The sequence below is a fragment of the Diuraphis noxia genome, unplaced genomic scaffold, assembly GCF_037042655.1.
Source record: "Diuraphis noxia isolate RWA-SAM2 unplaced genomic scaffold, SU_Dnox_SAM2 contig0001, whole genome shotgun sequence".
Lineage (NCBI taxonomy): Eukaryota > Metazoa > Arthropoda > Insecta > Hemiptera > Aphididae > Diuraphis > Diuraphis noxia.
Window position 1 is genome coordinate 78,249,759 of NW_028301711.1, and position 15,432 is coordinate 78,265,190.

General features: G+C 26.3%; 1 protein-coding gene across 1 annotated transcript in view; it reads right to left on the reverse strand.

The window, feature by feature from the left end:
* LOC149061888 (cytokine receptor-like) overlaps positions 1-15,432 on the reverse strand; it is a 46,095-nt gene that overhangs the window by 16,550 nt on the left and 14,113 nt on the right. Inside the window, exon 5 of the mRNA XM_089215138.1 lies at positions 13,144-13,259. The gene's annotated coding sequence lies outside the window, so the exon portion shown is untranslated. The remainder of the gene's footprint in view (positions 1-13,143; positions 13,260-15,432) is intronic.

Below are 15,432 nucleotides of genomic sequence, written 5' to 3' on the forward strand. Positions count from 1 at the left end.
CGGCGTAACTTGAAAAAAAAAACAAAAGTGAAAGAAAAAATAGAAGATTAAAAATATCACTTGTGAAAATACACAAAGACATTTATGTATAATGATCCATTATTATATATATATATTTTTTTTTATAAAGGGATTATCTTCCGGAACCACAGATTGAAAAACGCGGTGCTAGACTCATTAGTGTCAGACATTTTACGGCGTCTGATAACGTGACCATCGAGTGTATAGTATACTAATATTAGAATAATTAATATTTGCGTTGAATTATGGTATTTTTAATATTTAATTCATGAGTATGAAAATAAAATAATTAAACAGAAAAAATACGTACAAATGCAAATTTTTAAATGTACGTAAATCTTTATAAAGTATCAAAAAACACAACACCTTAGAATATAATATATTTAATGATAGCGATATGAATAAAAATGAATTACAATTGGTTTTCATAACAATATTGGTTAGGTTCACTTTTATTTTTTTCTACTATTTACTCATTCACTATTTTGTTTTTGTCTAATAACCCAGAATCGAATAAAATTCATATACTCATATACCTATAGGTCCTTCAAATTGTATATTTTAAACAAATAATGCATTAATAAATTCAGTCATATATTAGTGCAGTCTAAAACATATAGATGGTTTTAACAATTTTATTAATTTAAGACCAGACTTAAGAGGATTAGGAGGAATAGATAGAATATAATACCCACGGATAGTAGTCGAGCGTGTGGTAGAGACAGTCAACAGATATAATAATCATAATTTGTTTTAACTTTATTTCCTGTACAACGATTTTATTGTCTATACATCTATAATAGGTACATAATGAAGTAGAATTCCAATATTGTCCACTAAAGTAATTTAATGTTTTTATATTTCTTACAGTAAAATTTTAGCTTTCAATTTTAGTTATACAACTATTTCGCTGTGGAATTTTTATGATTAAAACGTAATAATTAATAAATAATATATTTTCATCGTTATTGGTGCCTGCATGTCTTCGTGTTACGTCGTTTGTCAAATATAAATGGGCATGCACAATATATACTAAATAGTAATAAGAATTATTATGTATTATAGCTGTGCGGTTTATGAAGTGTTGTTAATTGCAATGTAGGTATACCTATGTAAATGCATAAGTTATACATAAAAGTGTGTACATTTTGAATGATTTATAAGGATCAAAAAAGAAATTTGAAAAAATATTATAGTATTGGAATACACAATGAAGACTGCACTAAGTATTATCAAGAAAAACTAATGAAATAAAATATGTAGGATAATTAAATCATGATATAATTATGTTTTTTAGTGGCATATCGCTAATAAAGTTTAAAAATTGTGTCCACAAAAATAAAAATTGAAAGGTGGCGTAGGCGCCCGCAAGCAAATGATTTTTAAGGATCAAAAAAGAAATTTGGAAAAAATTATACTCTTGGAATACACAATGAAAACTGCACTATGTATTCTCAACAAAAATTAATGACATAAAATATGAAGGATAATTAAATCATGATATAATTACGTTTATTAGTGGCAAGTGGTTAAAAAAGTTTAAAAATTGTGTCCACAAAATTAAACTAGAGCTATATTTTGAAAATAAAAATGGAAGGGGGGTATTGGCGCCCGCAGGTTTATGATTTTTAAGGATCAAAAATAAAATTTGGAAAAAATATGAACTTAGAATACACAATGATGACTACAGAATGTATTCTAAAGAAAAATAAAATAAGGATAATTAAAGCATGATAAAGTTATGTTTTTTTTAGTGGCAAGTGGTTTTTAAAGTTTAAAAATTGTGTCCACTAAAATAAAAATTGAAAGGTGGCGTTGGCGCCCGCAAGCAAATGATTTTTAAGGATCAAAAAAGAAATTTGGAAAAAATATAAAATTAGAATACACAATGAAGGAACTATGTATTCTCAAGGAAAATAAAAGAAGTATAATTAAATCATGATAAAATTATGTTTTTTTTTAGTGGTAAGTGTTTAATAAAGTTTAAACATTGTGTCCGAAAAAAAAACTAGAGCTATATTTTGAAAATAAAAATGGAAGGGGAGTATTGGCGCCCGCAGGTTTATGATTTTTAAGGATCAAAAAAGAAATTTGGAAAAAATATGAACTTAGAATACACAATGAAGACTGCACTATATATTCTAAAGAAAAATAAAAGAAGGATAATTAAATCATGATAAAGTTATGTTTTTTTAGTGGCAAGTGGTTAATAAAGTTTAAAAATTGTGTCCGAAAAATAAACTAGAGCTATATTTTTAAAATGAAAATGGAAGAGGGCTATTGGCGCTCGCAGGCAAATGATTTATAAGGATCAAAAAAGAAATTTGGAAAAAATATGAACTTAGAATACACAATGATGACTGCAGAAAGTATTCTAAAGAAACATAAAAGAAGGATAATTAAATCATGATAAAGTTATGTTTTTTTAGTGGCAAGTGGTTAATAAAGTTTAAACATTGTGTCCACAAAATTAAACTAGAGCTCTATTTTGAAAATAAAAATGGAAGATGGTTATTGGCGCCCGCAGGCAAATGATTTATAAGGTTAAAAAAAGAAATTTGGAAAAAATTATAGTCTTGGAAATATACAATGAAGACTGCACTATGTATTCTAAAGAAAATTTAATGACATAAAATATGAAGGATAATTAAATCATGATATAATTACGTTTAGTAGTGACAAGTGGTTAAAAAAGTTTTAAAATTGTGTCACAAAAATAAAAATTGAATGGGGGTATTGGCGCCCGCAGGCAAATGATTTTTAAGGATCAAAAAAGAAATTTGGAAAAAATATGAACTTAGAATACACAATGATGACTGCAGAATGTATTCTAAAGAAACATAAAAAAAAGATAATTAAATCATGATAAAGTTATGTTTTTTTTAGTGGCAAGTGGTTAAAAATGTTTAAAAATTGTGTCCACAAAATTAAACTAGAGCTATGTTTTGAAAATAAAAATGGAAGGGGGGTATTGGCGCCCGCAGGTTTATGATTTTTAAGGGTCAAAAATGAAATTCGGAAAAAATATGAACTTAGAATACACAATGATGACTGCAGAATGTATTCTAAAGAAACATAAAAGAAGGATAAATAAATCATGATAAAGTTATGTTTTTTTAGTGGAAAGTGGTTAATAAAGTTTAAAAATTGTGTCCGAAAAATAAACTAGAGCTATATTTTTTAAATGAAAATGGAAGAGGGCTATTGGCGCTCGCAGGCAAATGATTTATAAGGATCAAAAAAGAAATTTGGAAAAAATATGAACTTAGAATACACAATGATGACTGCAGAATGTATTCTAAAGAAACATAAAAGAAGGATAATTAAATCATGATAAAGTTATGTTTTTTTAGTGGCAAGTGGCTAGTAAAGTTTAAAAATTGTGTCCTCAAAAATAAACTACAGCTTTATTTTGAAAATTAAAATGGATGGGGGTACTGCGCCCACAGGCAAATATTTTTTAAGGATCAAAAAAGAAATTTGGAAAAAAATATGAACATAGAATAAACAATGAAGACGTCACTATGTATTCTCAAGAAAAATATATGAAATAAAAAATGTAAGATAATTAATTTATGATAATATTATGTTTTTTAGGGACAAGTGGCTAATAAAGTTAATAAATTGTGTCCACGAAAATAAACTACGACAATATTTTGAAAATAAAAATAAAAAGGGGGTATTTGCGCCTGCAGGCAAATGATTTTTAGGGATCAAAAAATAAATTTGTAAAAAATATGAACATAGAATACACAATGAAGACTTCAATATATATATATTATCAAGAAAAATTAATGTAATAAAATATGAAGGATAATTAAATCATGATATAATTATGTTTTTTAGTGGCAAGTGGCTAGTAAGGTTTAAAAATTGTGTCCTCAAAAATAAACTAGGTCATTATTTTGAAAATAAAAATGAAAAGGTGTATTGGTGCCCGTAGGCTAATGATTTTTAAGGATCAAAAAAGAAATTTGGAAAAAATTATATTCTTGAATACACAATGAAGACTGCACTATGTATTCTCAAGAAAAATAAAAGTAGAATAATAAAATCATGATAAAATTATGTTTTTTTCATGGCAAGTGGTTAAAAAGTTTGAATTTTGTGCCCACAAAAATAAACTAGAGCTATATTTTGAAAATAAAAATGGAAAGGGTTATTGGCGCCCGCAGGCAAATGATTTTTAAGCATCAAAAAAGAAATTTGGAAAAAAATTATTGTCTTGGAATAGACAATGGAGACTGCACTATGTATTCTCAAAAAAAATTAATGAAAGATAATTAAATCATGATTAAATTATGTGTTTTTGGGGCAAGTGGTTAATAAAGTTTAAAGTTGTGTTTACAAAAATATACTAGAGCTATATTTTGAAAATAAAAATGGAAAGGGGGTATTGGCGCCCGCAGGCAAATGATTTTTAAGCATCAAAAAAGAAATTTGGAAAAAAATTATTGTCTTAGAATACACAATGAAGGCTGCACTATGTATTCTCAAGAAAAATTAATGACATCAAATATGAAGGGTAATTAAATCATGATAAAATTATGTTTATTTAGTGGCATGTGGCTGATAAAGTTTAAAAATTGTGTCCACAAAAATAAACTACGTCAATATTTTGAAAATAAAAATGAAAAGGGGGTGTTGGCGCCTGCTGGCAAATGTGTTTTAAGGATCAAAAAAGAAATTTGGAAAAAATTATAATCTTTGAATACACAATGAAAACTGCACTATGTATTCTCAAGAAAAATAAAAGATGGATAAATAAATCATGATGAAATTATTTTTTTTTAGTGGCTTATGGCTAATATATAGTTTAAAAATTGTGAACACAACCTTGTTAACACATCCATAGTACATTTTATGAAGTCCTAATCAAAAATTGTCATCTAAACTCGCAAGTATGATTCGTTGTAAATTATACACGTAATAACTAATAATTATTAAAGATTTATGTGTTTGAATTGTCTCTGACTTACAAAAGTCCTGTTGAACAGAATGAGAGAGCGACATCCTCAATAAAGCAAAACAACTTTTGTAATATTATTACCATAATGGTGTAATATCTAAATTATTTCCCCTTCCAACACACTAAAATTAAAATTATAATGCTTTTTTGGCCCCAAAAACGTCGGGTGGTACCATAATGGTAATTTTATTTTTATTTTTATATGGTACCTAATAAAAACGACCCTAAACACCAGAAATTTAATTATTACGATTTTTAATATTTTTTTAAATGAAACGATCTAAAAAAATGTTTACACAATCTTTTCAACAATAAAATATTATTATTTACTATTTCAACATAACATTTTGCTGTGTGATTGGTAATCTTTACATAACTGTGTCTGTACATTTTGTATGACAAAGATCAATTGTCCAGAAGAAAATTTAATCATCTAAAATATCTCAAATTACATACTTATTGTTAATTATTATTATTAAAAAGTTATAGTATGAAGTATAATATCTCATATAGACTTAAACAATGTATAATTGGTTTCTTATTATTTTTATTATTACATAATATACTTTTTTTTTAAAACAAATCCTTTGGCAATTATATATCCATATTGCGTGTGTTTGTTTAGAAACACATGAGTTTGTGGGGTAAGGATTCGTCACTAAGAACCCAGGTGGTTGCCCATCCGGGAGCTAGCAACGACAGTCGATGTGTTGACCTTTAGGTCCAAAATTTATTTTTTTAACATATAGAAACCATATCTATTATATAAGATAATTAGTACTTGTGTACGTCTATTTTTCATCAAGTTCAAGAATGTTTTTTATTTTTATAGCTAATAATAACAACAACACGTATGTCACTTAAAATATTGAATACCTAGGAATAAATACATTCGTGAACAACAAAAAATTTTTTTTTTATTTCTAAAATCTTAAATTTAAAAATTCCATTAGATTAGTCGAAAAAGTATAGGTAAGATTAACACTAGTATAGATTCCAACACTCAACTAAAATAATAATTTAATAATGATTGTATGTCTCAGAAAAATTAACTATCACCAGATCTTATTTCTTCTTTCCAGTATTAGAGATTTGGATTAATTTTAAAAAACTAGTAATATAAGTTGCTTTCAATTTCATAATGAAATTCTTTTAACTATTAATCACCTTCAAAAGTTGTTTTTCTTTTATCTGGACAAATTACTATTACAAATTTTTATTTTATGTTTTCTAGAGCAAAGACTTTTTATGCATTTTATATATTTTTTCTTTTTTGTAAGCTTTATTGTATGCTTATTTCTAGGTTAGTAATAGTACACAGCATATTTAAAAACTTATCTGATAAAATTCTAAATGTTTTTAGTGCATCTTTTGATAGTTTATCGAACATCAAGCACTTAGGTAAATATTTTTATGGATCAAAATTTAATTTTATTAATTATGAAAGAAAAATGAAATTTTTACTAGCTCTTTAATTTTTTTTTTTTTAATATATACAATATATCATGTGTCTCAAATAACAGGGTACACTTTATTTCTCATTAACCTGTAAATATCTTTCAATTCTGTTTGTTGGACATCAAATTAGACAAATAAATCATAAATTCCTTTATCACTTAAAATTCTTTTAAGTCATGTAGTTCTTCATTCTTTTTAAATGGAAATCCCTATTTTAAATATCATTTTTGGATATCATGAAATTCTCATACAAGGAAAGGGCTCATCTGATATCATACCAACCTAGTATGTCAGGCTACAAAAAAAAAATTCAATAATTTACAAAATAAATAATGCCATTATTATAAAACAAACCAAATTTACTGGAGACCAAACCAAAAAACCAAGAAGTATAAATAAAATATAAATAATCACCATTTAAATCACCTACAAAAAATTATTTAACCAATTATACTTATATTAACCAAAAAACTATTTAATCAAAACTCAAAATTTGTAATCAACATCGTTATACTAAACAATTATAACTATAATATTTATAAGATTTAAATAAAAGTATTTAACGAATTTATTCACTTATGAACAGGCAAGAAATTATATCAACATATATAATATATATATATTCATACAACTTCAACAACAAAATTGTAATTAATGACAAATTAATAAAGAAACACAGGCTCAGGTGTAACATAAATCATAATAATAATCATAATAAATATATGCTTTAATTAATAATAAAAGGTAGGATAAAGAAAGCCGTCATTCAAAATCCTTTTGATTATTATCAATTAAAATAGCAAACTATAGCATACCAATAACATATTATTAAAATGTAAGGATTTAATTCATCACAAAGTGGCGTCCAAAAAAAATGACTCTTATTCATAAAAGATTTAAATGATCATATACATTTCACTAAAATATCCCTGATCAGATTATTTTTAAAAAGAATATTTTAAATGAAGAATTAAACACAGAGTTGTTAAGATTCAAATCAATTTAAAATTATAGTCCAAAGGATAACTAATAATGAATAAAATAAAATCCAGAAATGTTTAACATGTTTTATATAAAATAATAAAACACAGAGTTGTTAGGATACAAATAAATTTAAAATTATAGTCCAAACGATGACTAATAATGAATAAAGTAAAACCCAGAAATGTTTAACATGTTCTATATAAAATAATTAAACATAGAGTTGTTAGGATACAAATAAATTTATATATATAAATTTATATTTATTTAATAAATTTATATATAAATTTAATAAATAAAATATAATCCAAAGGAGATTAATTTTACATTTTTTATAAAAGAATTAAACACAGAGAATATGTTTATATTCAAATAAAATTAAAATATATAGTCCAAATAATGACTTATAATAAATAAAATATAATCCAAAGAAGATTAATACATTTTTTATAAAATAATTAAACACACAGTTGTTAAGATTCAAAGAAAATTAAAATATATAGTCCAAACTATGAGGAATAAAATATAATCCAAAGAAGCTTAAAAAATTTTTTATAAATGAATTAAACACAGAGATGTTTAGATTCAAATAAAATAAAATTTATTATAACTATATTATAGTCCAAATCTTGACTAATAATAAAAAAAGATCTTATTAATATAATAACAAAAAAATTAAAATTATAGTCCAAGCGAAGACTAATAACAAAGAAAATATAATCCAAAGAAGATTAAAACATTATTTATAAATGAATTAAACACAGAGATGTTTAGATTCAAATAAAATAAAAATTTATTATAACTATATTATAGTCCAAATGATGACTAGGTAATAATAAATAAAAATAAAATAAATATATTAATTTAATAACAAATAAAATTAAAATTATAGTCCAAACGATTACTAATAATAAATAAAATATAATCCAAAGAAGATTAATAAATTTTTATAAAAGAATTAAACACAGAGAATATGTTTATATTCAAAGAAAATTAAAATATAAAGTCCAAACTATGACGAAAAAAAAAATATATAATATAATCCAAAGAAGATTAAAAAAAATTTTATTAAAGAATTAAACACAGAGATGTTTAGATTCAAATAAAATTAATGTTATGGTCCAAACTACGACTAAGGGCCATTCTTACAATGCTCGGTTAGTGCCTGATAACACTAACCGGAAGAATTTATCATGAGTTAACCGATAGAATTCTACCGGTTAGTCTTAACCGACACTTAACCGGAGATTGTAAGAACGGGTCTAATAATGAATAAATTATAATCCAAAGAAGCTTAAAACATTATTTATAAATGAATTAAACACAGAGATGTTTAGATTCAAATAAAATAAAATTTATTATAAATATATTAAAGTCCAAATGATGACTAATAATAAAAAAAGATCTAATTAATATAATAACAAATAAACTTAAAATTATAGTCCAAACGATGACTAATAATAAATAAAATATAATCCAAAGAAGATTAAAACATTATTTATAAATGAATTAAACACAGAGATGTTTAGATTCAAATAAAATTAAAATATAAAGTCCAAACTATGACGAAAAAAAAAATATAATATAATCCAAAGAAGATTAAAAAAATTTTTATTAAAGAATTAAACACAGAGATGTTTAGATTCAAATAAAATAAATTTTATTATAAATATATTAAAGTCCAAAAAATGACTAATAACAAAAAAAGATCTAATTAATATAATAACAAATAAACTTAAAATTATAGTCCAAACGATGACTAATAATAAATAAAATATAATCCAAAGAAGATTAAAACATTATTTATAAATGAATTAAACACAGAGATGTTTAGATTCAAATAAAATTAAAATATATTATAACTATATTATAGTCCAAATGATGACTAATAATAAATAAAAATAAAATAAATATATTAATTTAATAACAAATAAACTTAAAATTGTAGTCCAAACGATGACTAATAATTAATAAAATATAATCCAAAGAAGATTAATAAATTTTTATAAAAGAATTAAACACAGAGAATATGTTTATATTCAAAGAAAATTAAAATATAAAGTCCAAACTATGACGAAAAAAAAAAATAAAATATAATCCAAAGAAGATTAAAAAATTTTTTATTAAAGAATTAAACACAGAGATGTTTAGATTCAAATAAAATTAAAGTTATGGTCCAAACTACGACTAATAATGAATAAATTATAATCCAAAGAGGCTTAAACATTTTGTTATAAATGTATTAAGCACAGAGATGTTCAGATTCAAATAAAATAAAATGTATTATAACTATATTATAGTCCAAATGATGACTAATAATAAAAAAGATCTAATTAATATAATAACAAAAAATTTAAAATTATAGTCCAAACGATTACTAATAATAAATAAAACATAATCCATAGCAGATTATCGGGAATATAATTCATAGTCCACTTTTAACAAATAATTCTAATTTAAATACAAAAGAAAAAAAAAATGATAAAATAATAAATGTCCAGAGATAACAACAATGATCAAATAACTGAAACAAACAACAAAGTTTACTTATCATAAGTGTTCATAATCATGGGCAAAATGGATTTTTCAATAATATTATCAAACAAATGTTTCTTTTTCAAAAATAATATCGAACTATAAGATTTCACCTTTGATATATCACATAAAAATGGTAAAGAAAACAGAGTATCAGACGGGTTAAAATACAATAACATAAATACCAACGGTACAAACATTGGAATCGACAAATTACTTAATTAGGTACGAATGTACGACATAAATCCATAAGATAATATTCATTTGATTGATATGATATTTTAACAAAATACCTATGTAATGACAAAGTCATACTTTTTACAAGACTTATAATAATGTAAACAATCAACAATCAAGAGCTTTTTTGACTTGCTAACACTTAAGAGAATGTCAGTGCATTTCTTTTTTTTCTCTCTGACCCACGCACAACATAGCAAATATTACGTTCACTATGATCATAATAATTTCTAAAATTAGTGAAATGGTCTCTTTTAAAATTTTAAAATACTTATTATTAATACCTAGAACATCTTTTAGGCTCTATTTGAAGCGAGATATGAAAACTTTAAAATACTCATAACCCAATTAATAATTAAAGTATATTAAGCTTATGATATGCCCTACATAAAAATCTAACCATTAATTTTTCTCTAATTTTAGAAATTATTAAGATTATTGTGAACATAAAATTTGATATATTGCGCATGAGTCGGAGAAAAAAAATTCCACTGACATCCTCTTTGTACGGGCCGGGAACGACACAATAATAGGCCGTGACGCCCGGTCACCAAATACTTCGCGCGCTACTCTCACACACCGACCGACCTGTGTATGTGTGTATATGTGTGTATAGCGACTCGATAGAAGTGGACGGGATCGCCGATCAAAACTAAAGAGTGCTAGTGTGTGGTGGTGTGTGTAAGTGTGTAGGTAGGTGTGGTGTGTAGACTTAAAACTAAAATAAAGGGTAACACAGGTTTTTGGTAACTAAGTTGCTGTAATATACAAATAATTTAAAATCCACAATATAACATAAAAATCACAGCAACAGAAAGGTATAAAAAGTATAATAATGTGTATGTGGCACTCCTGGCCCAACAGATAAAATATATATACGGCCCTCCTGGCCCAACAGGTAAAAATGATATGGGGTGCTGCTATTTAAGCTGTAGCTCGTATAAAGACAATAAATATAAATATAATAATATGTATAAGGGCTCGACCCTTATGCTCAAACTGACAAGTATAACAATGTACAATATATACCTACGTGGCCTTCTGGCACGACAATAATAATAACAGTAATATAATATAGACAGCTATTAGAGCAGTAATAACAAATAATATATGGATATAAAATAATAACAGTTTAGTATAAAATAGACTCACAGTTTATCGTCGCACTGCTGGCCAGCTGCTACCAAGATCTATATAATTAATAATAATACACGACACACTATGTCTACACCCTAATTAAAAAACAATATAATATAATTTGATGAACGAAATACAATAAACGACAAATTTACTAATTTAATAAATATAATTTTACAGTAATGGCGATTCGCACCAGCGGTATTAATAAGGTGGCGATTAGCGCACACACTTAGAAAAATACAATGTAACTTTAATAATATTATAATAAATGTGGCGATTCGCACCAAGCGGTATATAATAAGGTGGCGATTCGCGCCTACGTAAAACAATAACAGGTGGCGATTCGCGCCCGTACAAAAAATAATAAAAAGGTGGCGATTAGCGCACTCACAATTTTACACTTTTTTGACTATTCGAGCCTTAAAAAGTGTACTTAAAATTTTAATTTCAAAGGCGATTTGCGCACATAAGTTATTCCGAACACACCACTTATCGGACTGGTTGACTGGGTGACGTACGGACCGTACGGTACGTAGACTAAATGTCACGGCGGCTGTGTTAAATAATAATCGCCAGCCGATTCGGCTGCGTGCGATAGCGCTTTAATCTGCATATTACATAATAATTCACAATATACATTTAATATAAAAATATACAATACAAAAATAAAAATATAATTATATGCGTTTGTGCGTGTGTGTGTGTCGGTCGGCGGCGAGATATTCACGTACGCCCCACATAGGTACCAAACTATATTATATTGGCGCCGACACTCTTAATCGGCCTAACCAACCTTCTCTTTTTATTCTATCCCATAGTCGAAGGTTGTGAACCTTACCTAACCTGGTAGTATCACTCAAAGGGTCGAGTGACCTTTGCAATTTAAGATCCTTTCCTACATATTCAGAATTGTTAACATAACTATCCTACCTAACTATTCCCCTCCCCCCCCCCCGACTAACCAAATCCTCTCTCTCTGCCACTACCTCTCTTTCTTTCTATCCCAATCACACCCTCCCCTTCTCCTATCTCACTGTCTCTCATAACCTCTCACAATTCTCTCTCTCTTTTTGTTCTGTTTCCCCACCTAACCTTATCATCTCCCTTTGACACTACCTCTCTCTCACCCTATCACTTTCACACCATCCCCCTCACCTATCTCTCTTACACACACTCGTCTTACATTCCCCCTCCAACCGTTTTTCTCACACTTGCACCCTCTAATTCACTTTATCTCCTTATCCTTCATCCTCTCTACCTCTCTCGCACCCTCTCACACAATCCTTCTCTCGCACATCTCTTTACAATTCACTATAGTACCTACCTTACCTAACCTAACCTCACACTGTCTATCTCTCTTACTATCCCTCCTTTTCTTTCTCGCCCTTTTTCTCTCGATTTTTCTTCTGCTTCACTACCATCTCTCTACACAACTTCTCACACACACTCTCTCTCTCTCTCTCTCTCTCTCTCTCTCTCTCTCAATCTCCCCCTCCTATCTCTTTATCCTTCACTGCCACCACTCTCACACTCCCAGTCCCTATAGTACCAACAGGTCATCGTACCTGATAATTTGTAAAAATATTTAAATATCATTGAGGAAATTATTAAAAAAAAAAAATTTTAAATATTATACCTGACCAATTTCCTAATTTTTATCACGATTTTATTGATAACTTGAATAGTGTTATACCAGTGGTTACAAAACGAATAATTTAAAAATTGCAAGTAATCTATCCTCTGATCAATTAATAAATTAATAAAATAAAAATAAACCTACTGAAAAATATAAAATCACTTACCCAATATCTGAATCTACTATAAAACTTCATCTTCGAAACATTGTTAATACATTTCACTCAGGCTTCACAACGAATATGATATTTAGTTGGCAAATCTTCACTGACGAATACCATCTCTGAAATTTCAATTAAATATTCAACAATATTTTCTGACCTATTCATTTTAGATTCTGAACGAAGTGATGAATGTATTGATTTTACAATGATGTGTTTTTTTTTTTTTTTGTGTCTGTACAGCATAACTAGTCGAAATAATGCTTCAACTTCAAACGTTGGGGGTGGTTTCCGATATAAAAGTGAATATCCTTGGTGCATTATAGAGGTAAAAAGTAAACATTTTCCAACAGTTTTCAAAAAAATCGAGAAAAACAAAAAAAAGTGACGGAAAAACGGGAATTTCTACGCAAAACCAGTTTTCGACCAAATCGATTTTTTTACATGGTTGTAATTCAAAAACTAATCACTGTTAATACTTGGAATTTTCACCAAATGTTTATGATAGTGATATATATATACAGTTAAATTTTCAATTGAGTTATTGATAGACAACTGAAATTTTCAATTTTACTGATAATTTTTTTTTTGAAGTGTCGATAAAATTTTTTTGGCCCTATCAAAATATTTGAAATTTTAATAAAAATGTTCTCATAGGTTATTCTTATAGTGATTAAAAAATTATAAGAATACCTAGGCACAATTTTTTTTATTAGCATTTGAAGTTCAAATATTGACAAAAATTGGTCAAAACCATGAATATATATTTATTTTTTTGTGTCTGTGATCACGTTTTGGGGCAGTAAAAGTGCTTCGATTTTTGACATCAGTACCTTATTCGAGCTGAAAATGAATCTAGTTGGTACTATGGTGGTCAAAAGTAATATTTTTCTAAATAATCAATTTAAGCAAATTAAAAATTAAGGGAAAAACGGGAAATTTTACGCACAATCAGTTTTCGACGAAATCGATTTTGATTTTTGATGTATCTTTAAAACAAAAGACCATTGATACATTGATACATGAAATTTTCACCGAATGTTTTTATAAGTATATTCTATCCACCATGAAATTTTCAAAAATGTTTGGCTTAAGTTGAACTATTCATAGGTAGGTATATGCAATTTTCGATCATTATTAGTTTTTTTTAAATTTATATCGATAAAAATTTATTTTTTGGGTAAGTAACCTAGAAAATTTAATACAAGGCTCTTAACATATTGTTACAATAGCAGTTGAAAAAATAAAATAAATTCATAGTTACAATTTGTTATATAAGCATTCAAATTTTGAATTTTGACAAAATACGTAAAAATCACGAAAATTCGTAAATTATTTTAAGCTAGAAATTCATAAAAATATTTTTTTTAAATCTAAGATTTGAAAATTTAATACAAGATTCCTTACAAATTTGTCAATCTTTATCACAAAAATATGTCTTCCGGAAATTCAAATTTAATTTTTTTAGCATTTGAATTTCAAATATTAACAAAAATTCGTCAAAACCATGAATATTTGCAAATTATTTTGTAGTTCAAAATTCATAATATTGTTTGTATTTATATCTAAGGTTATTAATATTATCGTCAATATTCAGTGATTTATGATCGATACAATTTTTATATTTATTTTATTATAATAATTGTGAAATGACGAATTGTAATTCCATTATTCCATATTATAATTTATAATAAATACGATTGAATATCTTAAACACATCAAATATATAAGTAAACTGTGACCTATTTTTATAAAATTATATGATATAAGATTAAGGTTAGTTCCGAATTGCATTTAGATTTGATTGAAATGTATATTTTGTATACTTAAAAAGTATTTGAGTATCTAGGTACGCTAGGTAGTTCTTAAAATTACATCCATGAAGATTATATATTTCTAGCTTATAACATCTAAAAATGTACATACAGCCATTCCAATTGTATGTACTTATGTACATTGTTAGTATTTAGCTTAGAAATTGAATAAAATAATAATATAAACTTAAAGGTTGATAATTTTCAATATTACATTTTTAGGTGAGTTATGTAAAATATTGATGTTTACAAATATCAAATGTTCATACCTCTTCCATTTCGCTGTAGGTAATAAAGAACAAGGGTGACACAGTTTCCTAGTCATTCAAATTATATCAGTTGGTGTAATAATAAGCGATTTCAATTTATTGGAAACAAAATTCCTTCTGTTAATTGTTGTCGAAAAAAAATAATATTGAGTTTTGGTTATTACAAAAATACCTAATTGCCTTATATTAATAGTTTATAATATAATGGTTGT